The sequence below is a fragment of the Felis catus genome, chromosome B1 (genome assembly GCF_018350175.1).
Source record: "Felis catus isolate Fca126 chromosome B1, F.catus_Fca126_mat1.0, whole genome shotgun sequence".
Lineage (NCBI taxonomy): Eukaryota > Metazoa > Chordata > Mammalia > Carnivora > Felidae > Felis > Felis catus.
Genome location: NC_058371.1, coordinates 87048131 through 87065034, shown reverse-complemented (window position 1 = coordinate 87065034; position 16904 = coordinate 87048131). Strand labels below are relative to the sequence as shown.

Here is a 16904-nt window from a genome sequence, read left to right as displayed (position 1 = left end):
AGGTCACGATCTCGCGGTCCGTGAGTTCCAGCCCCGCGTGGGGCTCTGGGCTGATGGCTCAGAGCCAGAGCCTGGAGCCTGCTTCCGATTCTGTGTCTCCCTCTCTCTCTGCCCCTCCCCCGTTCATGCTCTGTGTCTCTCTGTCTCAAAAATAAATAAACGTTAAAAAAAAAAAAAAAGATAACCCACTTTGAAAACTGATAACCCAACTCTCCCCAACTCGAAGCTCTCAGGAAAATTAGATAGATGGTATTTGGTTTACAAATGGCTAACAGAATGCTTATGGGCAGATCCTTCTGTTTTAACCAATTCCAGAAATGGCCCTTCTGTGAAGATGCCCGTGATAGAACATTCCAGCACTCCCTACCAAGCAGAACAAAGCTCACATTTCACACAATTCCAGATATCTTTGGGCCTCCTAAGTTACCACCTGTGGTTTGGATCTAAGCAAACAGAAACCTAAAAGAGGAGACAAATCATCAGTAAGTCTCGTAGGTGCTGATCCACAAATACTAGGAGCCAAGGGAAATAACCAGGAAGGTCTTGAAGTGATGCTGCCAGAAAGGGAATTATGATCTGGTTGGCATCGGGGAACCTGTTGAGATAAATCAAATGACTGAAATGTCAATACTGAGGAATGCAATCTGTGAAGAAAGGACAAAGAGGCGGGGAAAGGAGGGCTTGCGCTATAGATCAAAAAGGGTTGGGATGGATGATAAAGAAAGTAGCAGTGCGGAACTTTATGAGTTAAGGTAAAAGAAAGATATGAAATAAAGGAGAATTAGCAGTGGGGGTCCTCTGTGCACTACTAAATCAGGATGCGCTCACTGATAAATTACTGTAGAGGGAAAAAAAACAGATACCCATGTCCCCCTAAATAAATAAAATGTAGCATGCAGTATAAATCTTGGCATAGACGTCTCGCCTCTCCCTGCTGCTACCCACTAAAATGTTCCAGCGTTCTTCCCTTCCTTTCCCTTTTCCTCCTTCTGACTCCCGAACAAGTGTGGGCACTGAGACCACTGTTTAACTTCTCACCTTTGAATTAATGACGACATTCTTGGTTTCAGTCCTGCAGCTCCCGCGGGCCGACTTTGACCACCCTGGGGTTTAAAGGCACCGTATAAATAAGGCAAACATAAGTAAAACGCTAGACGACAAGATCACAAAACTCTGCTACTCTAGATTTCAATTACGGAGACATTTCTTAAGGGATAATAAAAAGAGCAACATGTAGGTCATCCGGGAATTTTTAGAGTCGCGTTGCTATTAGTCGCTTGTTTCATAAAGTGGAAAGGGCAGCTAGAGGTGAGGCAATTTGGGCCTGCTCACAACAAATAAGGAAGAAACAATCAGGCATCTTGAGGTGAAGGGCACTTGGGAGCATGACCTGATTCCATTTGCAATGCGGAGAGGAGCCTTATTTGTGCAACTCCTCACAGATATACAAAATAGGAAAAAGGTGAAACCATAAGAGAGAATTCTACCCTGAAAGTTAAAACTCACAAGGGAAAAATCTGTGAAGCAAAATTACACTGTGAAATGTCATTCTCTAAAGGGCTTAAACAAGAAGTGTGATAAATGTTATTACTCTGCAGCACCATAAGGGTGTTGAGGACTCAATCACTGCTCTGATTTTGCCCAACAAGTGCAAGAAGGCAGTTATAGGAAAACAGACCCTGTTTCAAAGTGCTTTCAGCCTAAGAGCTGCAGGGAGAGAGGCAAAATGGAAAAGCCACTAATACAACCATCAAGCTCATAAATAACTTTGGATCATCACTGTCTAGTTGCCCTCTTGGGTTTAAAGGCACTTTGAGGTCAGAATAAGCAAAGAATGAATGAAGTTAAAGGTCAGAAAGGTCCGGGAAAAAAATCCACTCAAGAACCAAAAGAAAGCCAGCCAAAACCAATTTTCCTAAAGATCTCAGCAAAACAGTTGCAAGAAACCCCCTAATGTCTCTTCAAGATCAGGCAAGTGTGTCTAAGACTGGAGAACAGCTGCACTTCTAATCTGGGATGCAGATAAAAGAGTATCTAAACAGTTAGAAATTAACACCCATAGGGATAGTGCTCAGATATGTGATCACAGGAACTTTACAAAATGTGTGTGCACATGTGTGCATATCACTGTGTGTGTGTGTGTGTGTGTGTGTGTGTGTGTGTGTATCACATCATGTCATCACGGACTATAGCTGCAGTGCAAAAGAGACAGATTTTTATGAACTAAAAATATTATTTTAAGTATTTTTCCATACTTCACTTCAAGTTTTCAGTGGGCAGGCATTAAGGCTATGTTATCCAAGTTGGGATCAAGCCTTCCCTGGCTACAGCCGCTCTAATGTGGTTTTCCAAGAAGGTCCATAAATTAAGAGAGTGATCCAAAGGCACCATGAAAGAGAAGGGCAGAAAGGGTCAAGAATACAAAGAAGGAGTTTTGGGGGGGCACCCTGGTTGCTCAGTCGTTTGGGCATCTGACTTCGGCTCAGGTCATGATCGCAAGGCTCATGGGTTCAAGCCCTGTGTCGGGCTCTGTGCTGACAGCTCAGAGCCTAGAGCCTACTCTGGATTCTGTGTCTCCCTCTCTCTCTACCCCTCCCTTGCTTGTGCTTACTCTCTCTCTCTCTCTCTCTCAAAAATGAATACGCATTAAAAAAAATTTTTTTAAAAGAAGGAGTTTTGGGGGCGCCTGGGTGGCTCAGTCGGTTAAGCGTCCGACTTCAGCTCAGGTCATGATCTCGCGGTCTGTGGGTTCGAGCCCCGAGTCAGGCTCTGTGCTGACAGCTCAGAGCCTGGATCCTGTTTCGGATTCTGTGTCTCTCTCTCTCTCTCTCTGACCCTCCCCCATTCATGCTCTGTCTCCCTCTGTCTCAAAAATAAATAAGTGTTAAAAAAAAATTTTTTTTAAAAGAAGGAGTTTTTTTCCCCAAACTCTCCTCATATATTTGAACAACTAGCTATGAACAAGGCCACCTCCCAGCTTTTTAGTGAATCAGAGCTACCACCAAAAGCAAGATGGAAGACTGAACTCAGCTTTGGGCTTCTCCACAGGGATGCCCAAAGTCACCCTCACAGATGTGCAAAGACTGACAGGGAAAGGTGCGAGTGACATACTAATTTTTTTAAAAAAGAAAGTTATAGAACAATATGTGTAATCTGATCCCATTTCATGTTAAAACACACACATTATACATGTATACATTTCATGAGCATAGAAAAGCTCTAAAACAATACATAAAAATCTTTAATGGTGTTTATTCTTGAGTGAAAGTAAGATTAGAGGAAGGACTTTTATTTTGACTTGATTGATTTCTACATTGTTTCAATTTTTATAATAATTAGGTCTTATTTTTTTAACTTTAAATTTTTTTAATGTTTCTTTATTTTTGACAGACAGAGAGAGAGACCGACAGAGCATGAGTGGGGGAGGGGCAGAGAGAGAGGGAGACACAGAATCCGAAGCAGGCTCCAGGCTCCAAGCTGTCAGCACAGAGCCTGAGAAGGGGCTTGAACTCACAGACCACGAGATCATGACCTGAGCCGAAGTCGGATGCTCAATCGACTGAGCCACCCATGCGCCCCTATTTTTTTTAACTTTAAAAAACAATTTTAGGGGTGCCTGGATGGCTCAGTCAGTTAAGCAGCTGCCTTCAGCTCAGGTCATGATCTCACAGTGCGGGAGTTCGAGCCCTGCATCGGGCTCTGTGCTGACAGCTCAGAGCCTGGAGCCTGCTTCGGATTTTGTCTCCCTCTCTCTCTGCCCCTCCCCTGCTCTCTCTCTCTCTCTCTCTCTCTCTCTCTCTCTCTCTCTCTCAGAAATAAATAAAACATTTTAAAAATAAATAAATAAATAACAACTTTAATATTCCCAGAGTTCAACCTTGAGGCCTCCTAGCTGCCTTCTATGATGGTTTGTTAAAAATAAAGTAACATTTGTCTATTCAACTTACCCGAGATCTCTTAAGGTCAAGAGTTTACCTTCCCTCCAAAAGACAGAAAGATGGGGCTAATGTTCCAGGTTAAGGAGACAAGACACAGGACGACCACATACAATGCATGTGCCTGGTCTGGATCTGGACCAAAGAAATTTATTTTTTGTTGTCTTGTTATAAAGGTCCTACTAAGAAACTTGACAAAATGTGAATGAAGTCCAGATTTATTAGTACTGTCAATTTAATTTCTTAATTTTGACTAATGTGCTCTGGGTACATAAGAAAATATCCTTATAATACTCACTGAATATGTAAGCATGAAGAGGCATCTATCTTGTCTCCTACTCACCCTCAAGTGGGTCAGAAAAAAACAGATACACAAAGAGAAAGAAAGAGGAAGCAAATGTGGTAAGATGTTAACATTTGGGCAATCTGGGTAGAATATGTACAGGTATCCTCTGTACTATTCTTGCAACTTTTCTTTAAATCTTAAATTATTTCAAAATAAGGTGTTTTTTCTAAACCCCGAAGGAAGGGAGGGAAGGAGAAAGGAAGGAAAGAAACTTGTTCTAGTTCTTGCTTACAAAGGGCTCTGGTCCTCTCTGTTCTGGTTAGTCGGTTTTATCCATTTACACAGTTTGATCTTATCAGCGGAAGCTGCTGTAGCTTCAGAAGGAAAAGTGAGCCTTCACAAATATTTGAGACTAATTTAGCTAATAAACACCTCAACATATTTCACAAGCAAATATTGATAGTGAGTATGATCAGCCTGACTTACTAACAGGTCAGAAAATGCAGGGAATTTGGACAAAGTCAGAATAAGTCAGTGGTAGGATTGGCAAAAGAAACCAAGTTTCCTAGCAGCTCATTCCATATGATTTTTTAAGCTAGAGTTTTGTGATGTAGCAGCTATTCTACAGTGGAAAACTGCCCCTGGGAAGCTACAAGAGTTCATCAAAGGCGGAGGGTCAGAGTCCTCTGTCTGCTATGGTGAGACACTGGTCATATTGCTATGCACCCCATAAATCACAAATAATAATATCCCGAGGCATTCTCTCCTGTATTAAAAGATAAGAACTCTGTTTTTGTTTCCAGAACCATTGCTCTCTCTCCCTGCTTCACATGGCTCGTGTAATTCAGAAGATAGACTTCATTCAAAGAATGAAAAATAGGTGAGTCTGAATCCCGGTGCCTCTCTCCATCAATTCAGCAAGCTGCAGAACGTTATCTGCCTTGTAAGTAGCTTGGCTCCCTCTAACAAGATGAATTTCTTTTCTAAAACAGGTCTGTACTTAGGGTGTCACCACCAGCAGTGTTAGCACCACTCTGAGAAAGGATGTGTTGCCATAAGAAGCCCAAATATGGACCTTATAGAGTGCACGTAGACCTCATCTTTGGAGAAAAAGAAATCCATAGTACTCACAAACAACAAGCCTTAGCAATATATGATAAGGAAGCATTCTCCAGGAATCCTGGCAGACACAGGGAGGCAGGCAGAACTCCAAAGTCATCCACAAACTAGAAATGGCTCCAGGGGCTTTCTGCAGGCAGCATTCGCATGGACTAAAACCTTTCTGGTCCAAACGTAGTCCATACACCAGCAGCCTCAGCACCACCAAGGATCTTTTTGGAAATGCAGAATCTTGGGCCCCTTCATGGATATGTTGAATCAGTATCTGCATTTTAGCAAGATCTCCAGGAGATTTTGCTGCACATTGGAGCTTGAGAAACACTGGGCTAGAGGAAATTCTGCAATAGAGAGCTCGAGTCTAAGAGAAGCAGAAGGAAAACTATGCACATGCACACACACACACACACACACACACACACACACACACACTGCTCGGAGGGAAATAGGACTACAAAACACCCCTGTTCTAGTCTGAACTACCCACACACCAGCATCCAACACTCCGCAACCCTCCATCCCACCTATATTCATCCCTCCTTCCCATGGGTCATGGATCCATGACCTGTGCTCACCCTAAGTGAAGGATATGCTAAGCAGCCTCATGGACTGTTATCTGAGAAAGATGATCATATGGCTTATATCTTTCACTCTATTAATGTGGATGAATCATATTTATTGATTTGCATATGTTGAACCATCCTTGCATCCCACAGGTGAATCCCACTTGATCATGGCGTCTGATCCTTTTAATGTGCTGTTGATCCAGTTGGCTAGAGTTTTGTTAAGAATTTTTGCAGTGACATTCATCAGGGATATTGGCCTATCATTTTCTTTTCTTACAGGCTGCACTATTTTTTTTAAATATAATTTATTGTCAAGTTAGCTAACATACAATGTATACAGTGTGCTCCTGGCTTCAGGAGTAGATTCCCATGATTCATCACCTACATACAACACCCAGTGCTCTTCCCAACAAGTGCCCTCTTCACTGCCCATCACCCATTTTCCCCTCCCCCCCCACGCCCCTTCCATCAACCCTCAGTTTGTTCCCTGTATTTAAGAGTCTCTTGTGGTTTGCCTCCCTCTCTGTTGAAACTATTTTTCCCCTTCCCTTCCCCTATGGTCTTCTGTTAAGTTTCTCAAGTTCCACATACTGACTGCACTATTTTTAATTGTCGGGGAGACCAAAGGAACTAATTTCTATTTATTGAGTGACTACTATGTACCAGTCCGTGTCTCAAGTACTGTACATATATCATCTTGTTTAATGCTTATAACAATCCTGTAAGGATTCTTACCTCTATGATATTAATTAAAAAACTCATTACCTCTATTACATTAATTTAAAAACTGAGGCTTTGCCCAAGATCACACAGAAAGAAAATGAGCTAGGATCTCACTCTAGGTTTCAAGTTCTGTGTTCTTTCTCCCATACCAAAACTACACAGAAACTAAGAGTTTTAATCTTCTTATTTCTTAAAGAAAAAAAAAAAGCCAATTCTATATGACTTCACTTCCACAGGAAAGCAGATTCCATTCGGGGCAGGATATCTAGTTTCAGCCAGGCTAGAAATTGTTCATGAGCTGTTATTGGAGTTGGGAAGGAAATTTATGAAATGTGATGGAATCATTGTCTGACAGCCTTCTAAGGGTTTCGAGAGGTCATCCGGGCTAAATACATCCCAGACCATGTATTTCCCTTAGAGCACTGGCTTGAATGGTAACATGGGAAGAAATTCACTTCCATAAAAATCTCCCCCTTTCATTGAAACATTCCACCCTCAAATGGAGCCAAAATAAGCTCCAGTTCTTCCTTAGAGGCCACACAAAATAACCCCAAACCCTTCTCTTCAACAGCCTTTCAAGAACTGAAGATAAAATACAGGATACACACAAAAGCAAAGTTTCTCCCTTGTCATTAAATAGGCTTGGTCTTTGATCTTTTCCTTATATGACATGATTTTCAATCTCTTTTCCATCCTGGTTCCTGCCCCAGGCACACACCAACCTGCCCATGCCCCACTTTACTGTGAGCACCCATAACCTGTCTCACAATTATGTCTGTGGTGTGGCCAAGGCAGAGTCATTTTCTCCCTCGAGTTCCCCCCACCTCTCTCTCTGCAACCTGATTGTTACCCTAGCCCCTCACACATACGCTGATCCAAAATGTAATTCATCTACTGAAGGGCAAAGCTACTGATAACTACACAAATGCATTAACTCTCTGAAGTGTTTCACCAACCCACTCACCCACCTGCCTCCGAAGCGGCAATGTGATCAATCAAGTCAGTTTCATGTTCCACAACCCACACAGTACAGGGAAAAAATTAATGACACTGACTGTTCTTGCTAGAGAAGCAACTCAACTAGACAGCAGCCTTCACAACAGAAAAGGAACACTTCACTTTTACTCATCCTGTAAGAAAGAAAAAGAATATATTATACACGTTCATAATATGGGGCTTTTTACTTCAAATACATACGAAGTAACAAGCCATTTGTCCAAAGGCCATAGCAGGGCTTATGCTCCACTGACCTAAATGAAAACTAGGATTCCTCTTTTCACTCAGTGCTCAAGCATTTCACAGACACCAAAGGCAGTGAAGTCAAAAGTATTTGATTTAGAGTCTAAACTCAGCCTCTGTGGTTTGCAGATGGGACTTCCAAACCAACTCAGTGTGAATGGATGCACTACAAGGGCAGGAAAGGCCCCTCCACGCCATCCATCATAGGCTCCCAGGAGCTCCGCCTCATTTCCTGCCCACCAGACCTGGAGAGTTAAGGCTGGCTACATCTCTCTCTCTCTCTCTCTCCCTCCCTCCCTCTGCCTCTCCCTCTCCCTCTCCCTCTCCCTCTCCCCCTCATTCTTGTTTCAAGATAAGCTCAGGGGTCAGCCTCTCCATTACAAAACTCATGCCCATCCCTTGCACAGAAGAAACCGTTAAGGTGTTAAGACCAAATTGGGTCAGCTTTACACACAGTTGCCAGACCATTCTCAGAAGGAAAGAGCCTCTCTATACCTCCTCATGTCTCTTTACCAAGACCTCCTCAGACTGACGCATCCTTAAACATTTGTTTCCTAAATTAGGTTTCCCACCACCAGCGTTATCTATGCAGACACAGCACAGAATGATTTGGAATTTGGACTGTGGAGAACTTAGTTGAAACCAGTGGTTTTCCACCTGTCTTCCAAGAGACCGAGAACATCAGGAGGCAAAGGGAAGGCCCACAGATGGACTTCAGACACCCCTCACATTTCCCACTTTTACATTTAGGAATTCTATGTAGGGCTTTTCTGTAACAGAAATACTCTCTCGCTCAAAGGGAAGAAAAAAAGCAACACTACCACAGAGAAACATTTTCTTTCCTCACACATCGCCCTACGACCATGAAACACATACACAGAATGATGCGTGCCATCCCTACGTTGCCGTGAAAGAGAAAGAGCTAAGAAAATTCTTTTTCTTGGACACTAAAAAGCCACAAACAGGCAGAATGTTTACTGCTTCAGCTTCCTTAGTGCTTAGAATGACACAATATCAGAGAACTTGGGATCATCTGTCCAGCCCTCCATTATTCATACATGAAAATGAAAACTCATGGAGGTTAATGGCTTGCTCTATTAACTTCGAAGCAAAGTCGATACCACCATTTTTTTAGACATAGTAGAGACTCGGCATTGAAAGAATAAATGTTTACATAATTAATTTGCTCATAGATACCCAATTCATCTCAGAAAAGAGTTCAGGTGCTTTTCTGAAAGACATAAAACAGAAAAAGAGTGGTATTTAATAGCAGTGAAAAAAGAATGAGTGGGTACAACTCAAATTCTCCTTGTCTGGAACTCAACTCCAAAAATTTGTTCTCTGCTGCCTCAGGTAAGTACTCGAGACTCTGAAATTTTACATTCATTGCACTTTCCTGGGCTGCTCTAAATTTTAAGTGATGAACAATTTTCTACTTAAAACCTTACATTGCTAGTGAGAAGCCAGTGAGGACTTGCAGTGAGGAGGTTTCTTGTGGGTAATATATTTAGGTAGAGTCCACCTTGATTTCATGAAAATTTGTTTGCTCTTCTCTCAAGACAGGAGCCTTTCTACTTGCATTTGCTATAAGAAAATAGAATCAGGGGCGCCTGGGTGGCTCAGTCGGTTGAGCATCGGACTTTGGCTCAGGTCACGATCTCATGGTTTGTGAGTTCGAGCCCCGCATGCAGCTCGCTGCTGTCAGTGCAAAGCCCACATGGGATTTTCTCTCTATCTTTGCCCCACCCCTGCTTCTCTCTCTCTCTCTCTCTCTCTCTCTCTCTCAAAAATAAAGTTAACATTAAAAAAGAAAAGAAAATAGAATCAGCCTGAAAAGCAGACCAAGCAGAGGGCCGAGTGGGCCCCGAGGTTGGCATATGTTGGGACTGGCCTGATCGCCGCGCACAGTTGCCTTACAGAGGCCACGGTAGCACCCCTCCAAGGTATGCCCGCACACCAGCAGCGCTGGCTCTTCGGGAGCTTGCTGGACGGGCAGAATCTCAGGCCCCAGGTCCACCAGATCAAAATCTGCATTTCCACAAGACCTCCAGGGGATCTGAATGCACATTACAGTTTGAGAAACAGTGGTCCACAGCATCCTTAACCCCGCAGATACAGATGCTCAAAATGCAGCCATAGAATTACAAAATAGAGCCTGATCTGTAGCACTGGAATGGGGAGCACTGATGAGAGGTTTGGGGTGGGGTTTTTTTTGGGGGGGGGAGATTTTGCTTTGATGTTTGTTTGTGAAGGTTTTCATTGTTGTCAGAGAAAATACCCAGTGAAAGTGAAACGGAGAAAAGGTGCTTTTTGAGCCAATTTGGTTAGTCATACTTTGGCACACATTGACAAAGATATTCACCCCCAGGGGGCATGATTGTTCTTGGGAAGTGACTTTGTTGTAGAGAAAACTTTTGTTTCCAGAGGCGCAGGCTACACAGCACGGAGTGGAATAGAAATATGGCGATTATCCAGTTCATTTACTTGCTGTACACAGCCAGACAAACGAATCCAGGTAGCACAGGCTATAAAAAAACATTCTGAGGTGCCTGAATTATCCAGGTTCACTGCTAACATTGTTCCAATGAACTGGATCGCAGCCAGACTTGCACACCCGTCTGTGCTTTTAGACACAGTGCAAGGGAAACCCGCCCCGGCCAACTTGAGAAGGGGAGGGCTAGGTGTAGATAACCCCTGGACCCAGACGGCATCTGATGAGGACTGACGTTAGGCTCTGGCTGAGTTCCGGCTGCGCTGTCTGCAAAGCAGTTATCACATGGAAGGCAGGGCGGCCTGCCAAAATACAGACATGGGGACCAACCAAAGGATAATTGCTATAAACTCCATACAGAGAGCGAAGACAGAGATGTCAGCGAAACACGTTGCCTGGCTGGATAGTGGCACACATAGGATTGCAGGGTAGAGTCCGACAAGAAAGGGAAGATTTTTGAAAAGGCCAAATTTGTTCAAACCAGGTAGGGCAGGCCAGCTGGAAGACATGTCAATCAAGGACTAGAGTCTCTGCTCAGAGGTATTTCTGTCACCGGTACATGACAGCTTCTCCAAACTAAATATAAGGAAAAATTATAGATAGATTTCCTCTAGGCATGGGGTATGTTCTGATTGCAAGCTAGGAAAAAGGGAGACTCACCAGTTGGTTTAACCCCTCCCGGTGCCAAGTCCCTTTTCAGGTGCTTTGCATAGATCTTTAAAAGTTGGCTAGAGGGGCGCCTGGGTGGCGCAGTCGGTTAAGCGTCCGACTTCAGCCAGGTCACGATCTCGCGGTCCGTGAGTTCGAGCCCCGCGTCGGGCTCTGGGCTGATGGCTCAGAGCCTGGAGCCTGTTTCCCATTCTGTGTCTCCCTCTCTCTCTGCCCCTCCCCCGTTCATGCTCTGTCTCTCTCTGTCCGAAAAATAAATAAACGTTGAAAAAAAAAAAAAAAGTTGGCTAGAAGGAGAGGGGTTTGACCTAGGAATCAACCACTCCTAAGTGGTTCTTGTTGGGACTCTAGAGACCCTTAAATTTCCTGAAGTTGCATGAAATTCTTTGCATGTATTTTTCTCTCTGGGAGGAGAGATCATAACTCTCAGTGGATTCTCAAATAGATCCATGACCCCAAAGACGCTAAAAATTAAAGTCATCTGAATGAACTATGAAGGATGAAGGAACTAACAGCTATTGAGTCCAGGCCCTGTACTTGCTAATGTCATTTGATCCTCCTAAAAACTCAAAGGGAAGTGTTATTGTCCCCATTTTATAGTTAAGGAAAAGCAAGACTAAAAGAGAAGCCTTCCCAGGAAAACACACCTAGTAACTATACGGCCTAGAACATAAACTGCAATTTATCTAATCCAAAATCCAAACTTATTTATGATACCATGCTTCCTGGGTTTTATTGGGGGCTGGAGGAAGAGGGGGCATAAAGAATTAGCGAAAGAAGGGACCAATGTAACATTTTAGCGAGCTCTTTTTTTTATTTTATGTTTTATATTGGAGAGAGACAGACAGACAGAGCACGATCCGGGAGGGGCAGAGAGATGGAGACAGGATCTGAACCAGGCTCCAGGCTCTGAGCTGTCAGCACACAGCCTGATGCAGGGCTTGAACCCACAAGCAGCAAGATCATGACCTGAGCTGAAGTCAGACGCTTAACCGACTGAGCCATCCAGGTGCCCCTTAGCTGGCTCCTGAAGAATGAGTTAAGTCTGGGCATCTGGAGGTAGAAGGAAGGTCACTCCAAGTGGAGAGCACAAGGTGAGAAGCAGACCAGTGAGAAGGAATAAAAGACTAACAGAGGATATCATCTTCCTTCCTACTGGCTCAGGGAGCTTCCTAAAGGCTCAAGAGCCAAGTAACATTCACGAGACTAATCACATCCAGGGGTTAAACTTCTAGCCCATTTAGTTTTAAATTTCTTGTCACCCAAACCCCAGTGCAACCAGAGGATAACCATTCCTATCAGAGACCCTGACATAAAGCCCAGGGGCTGCTTAATGCCCAGTATCGATTCAAACAAGTGCATTTTGATTATTTCTAATGTGTCTCGAGCCAGGAGAACAGGTTCACGGCAGGTCAGGAAGAAGCCAAGAGCTTACCCAGGGCCACTGGAGCCCAAACAGCAACATGCAGCCTGTCGGGAAGTAAAAGATCATCCGTTAAGTGTGAGGGTTTAATGCATCTCCAGTCCCCCAAGATGCTCCTCTCTCAATATAAATAATATCCAGAGACTAAAATATTCCACATGCGCCACAACACATTTAATCAGGCTTTTAGACACGCACTGACTATACAGTGGGATCCTGCCGCCTTCTGAAATGGAAAAGCCACTCGTCAAGGGGAATATTAGCATGGCATCCCATGTAATTGAATTGTGGTTTTAAATCCTGTGATTAACAGATGGCAAAGTCCTGCTGCAGCGGTGCTCGCTCCCCCCTCCTTACCCCCGGGGGGACAACAGGGCAAACGTTTTTGGTCCATCGGTAGCCGGCCACCTTTCTTTAGCTCCCATGTTATTTTTAGCAATGAACTCTTTTTTTTTTTTTCTTTTTGGTCTGGTTTCCATTCATTTCATTTATTTTTGTTTAAGTGTAATTGACATGTCATATTATATTAGTTTCAGGCGTACAGCAGAGTGATTCGATAATTACACACTTTATGAATTGTTCACCAGAAGCGTAGTCACCGTGAGTCACCACACAAAGGTATGCAACATCATTGACTATACGCCCTATGCTGTACTTTTTAGCCCTTATAGTGCTGTAGTGCTATAGTGCTAACTAATGACTTATTTATTTTACAACTGGAAGTTTGTATCTCTTAATCCCCTTTACTTATTTCACCTGCCCTCTGGCAACCACCAGTCTGTCCTCTGTGTTTACCAGTCTGTTTCTCCTGTTGTTTGGTTTGCCATTTGTTTCATTTTTTAGATTCCACATAGAAGTAAAATCATCCAGCATTTGTCTTTCTCTGACTTATTTCACATAGCCTAATACCCTCCAGGCCCATCCAGATTGCCACAAATGGCAAGATTTCATTCTTTTCTGTGGCTGAGCAATATCCCATTGTGTGTGTGCACCACACCTTCTTTGTCCAACCATCTATCAGTGGACACTTGTGTTGCTTCCATATCTTGGCTGTTGTAAACAGAGCTGCAATAAACATCGGGGTGCATATGTGTTTTCGGATTTGGGTTTTCATTTTCTTACAGCAAATATCCAGAAGTGGAATAACCGGATCATACGGCACTTCTATTTTTTGATAAACCCCCGTACTGTTTTCTTTTGGAGTTTTACAGGTTTCAGGTCTTCTGTTTAGGTCTTTAATCCATTTTCAGTTTATTTTTGTGGATGGTATAAGAACAGGGTCCAGTCTCGTTCTGTTGCCTGTAGCTGTCCAGTTTTCCCAGCTCCATTTGTGAAAAGACTGCCTTTTCCCCATTGGATATTTTGCCTCTTCTGTTGTCGTTTAGCTGACCATGTACATGTGAATTTATTTCAAGGCTGTCCATCCTGTTCCACTGATCTATGTGTCTGGTTTTTTGTGCCAGTACATACTGCTTTGGTTACTACAGCTTGGATTTTGTTTTTATTTTTTTAATGTTTATTTAATTTTGAGAGAGAGAGAGACAGAGACACAGAGCGTGAGCCGGGGAGAGGCAGAGAGAGAGGGAGACACAGAATCCGAAGCAGGCTTCAGGCTCTGAGCTGTGAGCACAGAGCCCAACGCGGGGCTCAAACTCAAGAACCATGAGATCGTGACCTGAGCCGAAGTCGGACGCTTAGCTGACTGAGCCACCCAGGTGCCCCTGGTTACAACAGCTTTGTAGTGTACCTTGAAATCGAGGATTGGGATACCTCCAGCTTTATTCTTCATTTTCAAGATTTCTTTGGCTACTGAAGGCCTTTTGTAGTTCCATACAAATTTTAGGATTATTTGACATATAATTTGTGGTTGTAATCTCATAATTGCCTGTATTTCTGCTGTGTCAGTTGTAGCTTCTCCTCTTTCATCTATTTCCTTTAGGTGTAAGGTTAGATTGTTTATTTGGGGGTTTTCTTCCTTCTCGAAATAGGTCCATGTTGCCATGAACTTCCCTCCTAGAGCTGCTTGTGCAGCATCCCAAAGATGTTGAACTGTAGTGTTTCCATTTCCATTGGTCTCCAGATATGTTTTTATTTCCTCTTTGATTTCTTCATTGACCCATTGTTTGTCTAGTAACATGTTATTTAGCCTCCACGTGTTTGTGTTTCTTCCAGTTTTTTTCCTTGTAATTGATTCTAGTTTCATACCATTGTGCTCAGAAAAGATACTAGAGGGACGCCTGGCTGGCTCCGTCGGTGGAGCGTGCAACTCTCAATCTCGGGCTTGTGAGTTTGAGCACCACGTTGGGTGTAGATATTACTTAAAAGGAAAATCTTTAAAAAAAAAAGATACTTGCTATCTCAATCTTCTTAAATTTATTGAGACTTGTTTTGTGGCCTATCACATGATCGATCCTGGAGCATGAGTACTTAACTCTGTTTTATAAAGGAGCCATTTCACAAGCATTATGACCGCTCAAGTAATATCTCCAAACAAATCTTCTCATTGGCTTGTGAATGGATTTCAGTGTATAATAGCCCAAACTTCTTCAGGCTCCCAGGATTCTTGAAATCCTGGGAATTCTTGAAATTTTACTTTCCATAAATAGAAGGCAAAAGAATATTAAAAGACAAAGAAGCACTGTATTCATCACGTTTCAGTAGATCATAAGTTCCTTGAGGGAAGAAACAGGTTATTGGCCGATTGACTTAACATTTATTGAGTCCTAATTATCCTTATGTTCTGTGGAAATAAACCTACCAATATACTTCATTACAAGAAAAATACGTTGCTCTCTTTAAACAGGACCAAGCAGCATTCCCTCGAATGTCTTCTTTCCTTTATACCTATTAACAACTTGAAAGAGCAGCTCCTTTTCTAAAAAATATCAGTAGAGGGGCGCCTGGGTGGCGCAGTCGGTTAAGCGTCCGACTTCAGCCAGGTTACGATCTCGCGGTCTGTGAGTTCGAGCCCCGCGTCAGGCTCTGGGCTGATGGCTCAGAGCCTGGAACCTGTTTCCGATTCTGTGTCCCCCTCTCTCTGCCCCTCCCCCGTTCATGCTCTGTCTCTCTCTGTCCCCAAAAAAAAATAAATAAATGTTGAAAAAAAAAATAAAAAATATCAGTAGAAAATACTGTATTCTATTCCATAAAATTGGAATAGAAGATTCTCCCTCTCTGAAATGACTAGGTGGAAAGACACGGAGGAGTTGCTGCGGAAGGGGTAGGAAAACCCAAAATCCCTGAAAACATTTCCCTTTCCATGCACACAGCCTCGAAAATCCTGTATAATTATGAGATTTCATGCTTCGTATTTCTCAAACCATCGTTTCAATTGAACTGGACATGCCACACGGTGAAACTTAAACATAAAAATGTTAAACACACCCCCAAAAAAGCAGACAAGTTTCTAACAGAGTTACTATCAAGACCAGGAAATACGTGCCTATAAATGCATTCCTTATGTCCACCAGCATGTCACTTAAAAGCGCTATCCTTAGGCAGTAGGGGAAATGACGCAGGAGAAAGAGTGGCTGCAGTGATACCCACGTAGACAAACACCAAGACCATCTACCAGAACAGTACAACCCAGAGCTCCGGGATAATTGTGAGCCCAACTTTGGCAGCTTGCTATCAATTCAGCGTGAGTGCTGTTTTGTAAACACATCTAATTTGGTTTAAAATTTTAATCCATAAAGTCATTACTAAAGGGCTCCAGGCTGCTGAAATGATGAACCAACTGCTTCTAAAGCAGACAGGAAGGTACCAGAGCCAGTCGGGGTTTTCTGTCCTCTGGTCCCTTCTTTGCCTCCCTTATTCCCTTCTTGCCTCTGATTTCCTTCTCAGCAATGTGCTGACTTTTCCATGCATATTCTCCCACTCTCACCAAAAATTTTCTGTTGCTACTTGACTGATCTCTGTCTCTATATTTGTCTCTCTGTGTGTTCCACTGTTTCTCTGTCTTCCTGTGTCTCTGTCTCCCTATCTCTCTCTCTTCCTTTCTCTCTGTCTCTCTCTGTCTCTCTCTCTCTGTCTCTCTCTGTCTCTCTCTCTCTCTCTCTCTCTCTCTCTCTCTCTCTCTCTCTCTCTCACACACACACACACACACACACACACAATTTCTTTGCCTCTCTCTGACCCAGTGTTCCAATCACCGCCTCCTCTACCCTTCCAATTTAATCTACTTCTCTATTTCTCCAACATAAACATTGCTTTTTAATAAAAAGAGTTATGTTTGGGGGAAGGAAATTATCTTAAAGAGCTCATGGCAGGAAACATAGTTAACTGACAGGTGGACTGACCAACTGACCAGGTAGACAGCATCCTATCAGTTGCCTTCCTTTGAGTATTGGTTCTCATGGGACCATTAACCATACGATTAAAGGGTTTTTTCAACAGAGAGACCAAAAGGTGAATCTTTTAATACGTGAATTGTTATAAAATTTGGCTTATCTAACAA

The 16904-nt window shown here is 43.1% G+C and overlaps 1 long non-coding RNA gene across 2 annotated transcripts in view; it reads right to left on the bottom strand.

Moving 5' to 3' along the window:
- LOC123384935 overlaps nucleotides 1–16904 on the bottom strand; it is a 78972-nt gene that overhangs the window by 23589 nt on the left and 38479 nt on the right. For both annotated transcript variants that reach the window (XR_006596746.1, XR_006596745.1), the window contains exon 2: nucleotides 1039–1103. This is a non-coding gene — a long non-coding RNA (uncharacterized LOC123384935). The remainder of the gene's footprint in view (nucleotides 1–1038; nucleotides 1104–16904) is intronic.